Here is a 3,073-nt window from a genome sequence, read left to right as displayed (position 1 = left end):
ATATAGGGTCATTTCTAAGCACAACAGTGTCCCTACTCTTCTGCAAAAATATCCAATCACCAGGCCAGAAGGATAAGAATCCACAAGGCTTTACTCACTCCCCAGTGGATGATTCAGGTGAATTGTATGGAAGGGTCATTACACAAACAAAATAAAATATTTCTAAGTAGCAAATTTGGGTTGAAACACTTCTTTACCTAGCCCCTGTAATATTTTTAAGGGGTCCTAGTATCTTTAGTTAGCAAGCTGTACTATAAAAACCCTTTCATCTTTGTTGATTATAAAAATCATACAACTGTAAAGAAGTAGCTTCATAAAACTATAGAAAGGCTGCTGGAAGGGATTTCTTCAGTACATAAATGATTCTGTTTTACAGAGATCTTCCGCAGCTCCCTGAAAGCACAGCTGCTAATAGATGCAGCTGCCTTCTCCATTTTGAGCCTGTGCTACTTGTGTGGATTACTAAAAACGTATGCTACCTCCATAAGGAGTGGATAACTAGATGCAGCAGCACAGGGTTGAGCATTGCATCAAAAGAAATGAGGGCAGAAACCTAAGTCTATCTCAGTCCTAAAAGGCAATCCACAAGGCTAAGCCCAGACGCAAGGATCCCTTCAACTGGGATGAATCCCCAGCCTCAGAAGTGCTAGGATGGGTGCGTCTGCAGAAGAGAGATGTTTTCTTATTTTATTTTGCTTTGCTTTGAAGAGTAAAAACAAAAGCAAAACAAACAGCAGAAGCAAAGACAGAAATAAGACAACACAGAGCAGCACATATGTTACAGAATTTCAAAATGCAAACAGCTAATTAACAATGGTTGTATTATCCACTTTTGAGTGAGATCTATTGCTCAGATTAACAGAAACAGGTATGCAAGGTTGGACAAACAATTCATTATTAGTGTTTGTTTTTTTTTCCTTGTCTTTTATGTTTTAATTTATTTTAGAAAGAGTATAATAATTGATCAGAAGTATTCAACCATGAGTTTTATAGTACACATTGCTGTCCTGTGTGTAGTTGCTCAGATCACAGATATCAGCATATAGAGTTAGTCAAGGTGAAAATTCTAAACATTAACTTCTATTTTCAAAAAGCTGTTGGAAATTATAAGTAAAATCATCCCAGCCATCCTGTGTATACACTTGCATGATTTCCTCCTTATTTTTTTTCCTTTCTCTCATCTTTGTTGTTTAATCCTTAATTTCAGTTTCTTTTCATTTTACTATATTTATTATACCTTTCAAGTTTTGTTTATTCTTTCAGGTTCTTACATTAAAAGGACAATACAGTATTTACACATGTGGGTCTGATTTATTTCACTTTGAGTATAGCCTCTAGCTGCATCCATTTACTAATAAGGGCTTCAAGTTTGTCTTTCATTATAGCTTAGTAGTTCTCCATTGTATAAAAATACCACAACTTATTCATCCATTTCTCAAGTGATGGATATTTTGATTGTTTCAAAGATTTGGCTATAATAAATTGTTCCACTATAAACATGGGTGTACATGTATCACCACAGTATGAAGTTTTCAGTTCATTTTGGAAAATACCTCAAAGGGGAATAAATAGCTGGCTTGAATGGGACTTCTATTCCTAGTATTTTGAGGAGTTTCCACACTGATTTCCATACTGGTTGCACCAGTCTACATTCCTACCAACAGTGGAGAAGGGTTCCTTTTCCCCCACAGCCTCAGCATTTGTTATCAGTTTATTTCTTTTTTCTTTTTTGGGGAAAGCATGAACACAGTTCCCCACTACCACAAATTATTCAGTTGAGTTCCCCACATTTGAGGAAATCGCGGGGGTCAGCACATCCAGAGCACAATGGGTGAGACTCACCCTGGAAAAAAGCACCTTCATGGTCATGGTATCTCCCCTTCCAGGTAAGTGTGGTATTGTTTCTCTAATTTTTCTCAGTGAGTTTGTTATTTGTGTAGAATGGTATTGATTTTTGGGTTTTGATTTTGTGTCCTGTTATGCTACTGGGTTTGCTCATTAATTCTGGAAGATTCTTGGTGGAGTTTTTTGCGTCTTCCAAGTAGAGTAACATGTTATCTGCAAATAAAGACAGTTTAACTTCTTTATCTTTTCTTATTCCTTTTACTTCTCTCTTTGTCTAATTGCTCTAGTTCATGATTCCAGAACTATTTTGAATACGAGTGGTGATAGTGGACATCCATGTCTTGTTCCTGACTTGAGAATAAAAACTTTTAGTTTTTCTCCATTTAGAATTACATTGGCTGTTGGATTATCACAGATGGCTTTTATCAGTTGAGGTATAGGCTGTCTATACTAATTTTCTATAGGGATTTGATCATGAATGAGTGTTGGACTTTGTTAAAAGCCTTTTTTTTTTCATCTATTGAGATTATCATGTGGTTTTTGGTTAGGAGAGATTGCAGGGATGTTTTCAACAGGAGGTTGTCCAAACATTCCTTATACCAGAAGTTTCTGTTTATGCAGAATAGAAATTGTGTTAATGTTCTTCATGTGTGTAGTAACAAAGTTGAGAAGTAACCTAACAAATGAATACCTAGCTATAATTATGAGAGTACCCGCATTTAGTGGGCAGATGATCCTGCTGGTGATTATGATAAATCACAGGGACTGAGTTGTTTTATTCCTTTTCCCAAGGTAAAACTTGATAACCAGGAAAGCCAAACATTTGGCCTGCAAAGTTTACTCAAAACACCAAAAGAAATGATAGACAATAATGTTCTTGTGATAAATCTTGCGGGGAGGAGAAGAAAAGCGCTCTAGACAAATTAATTTATACATCAGATATCTCAAAATCAAAAATTATAGATACACTGTGTCTAAATGTTTTTATCCACTTAAATAAACATCATTTTCATTTCAAGAGAAAGGCATCCTACTTATATAAGGAAATGTTCATAAGACTACCAGTGAATTGCTCATCATAAACCATAAAGGCTGAGAATGTGATATATACTGATCTGAAAGAAATAAATTGCCTAAAAAAAGGAGGGCCAGGGAGATGGCTCAATGGAATAAGTGCTTCTCTGGCAAGCAAAAGGGTCTGAGTTCAATCCTCAGTTCTGCCAAAAAA

General features: G+C 35.9%; 1 non-coding gene across 1 annotated transcript; it reads right to left on the bottom strand.

Moving 5' to 3' along the window:
* Nucleotides 1-1,729: 1,729 nt before the first annotated feature.
* LOC111816863 lies at nt 1,730-1,894 on the bottom strand. Its single transcript, XR_002821185.1, has one exon. It is a non-coding gene; the product is annotated as a U1 spliceosomal RNA (small nuclear RNA).
* Nucleotides 1,895-3,073: the final 1,179 nt, after the last annotated feature.

This window comes from Octodon degus, unplaced genomic scaffold (assembly GCF_000260255.1).
Source record: "Octodon degus isolate 3935 unplaced genomic scaffold, OctDeg1.0 scaffold00042, whole genome shotgun sequence".
NCBI lineage: Eukaryota > Metazoa > Chordata > Mammalia > Rodentia > Octodontidae > Octodon > Octodon degus.
The sequence above is the reverse complement of the archived record's forward strand: the minus strand, read 5'-3'. Positions and strand labels throughout refer to the sequence as shown.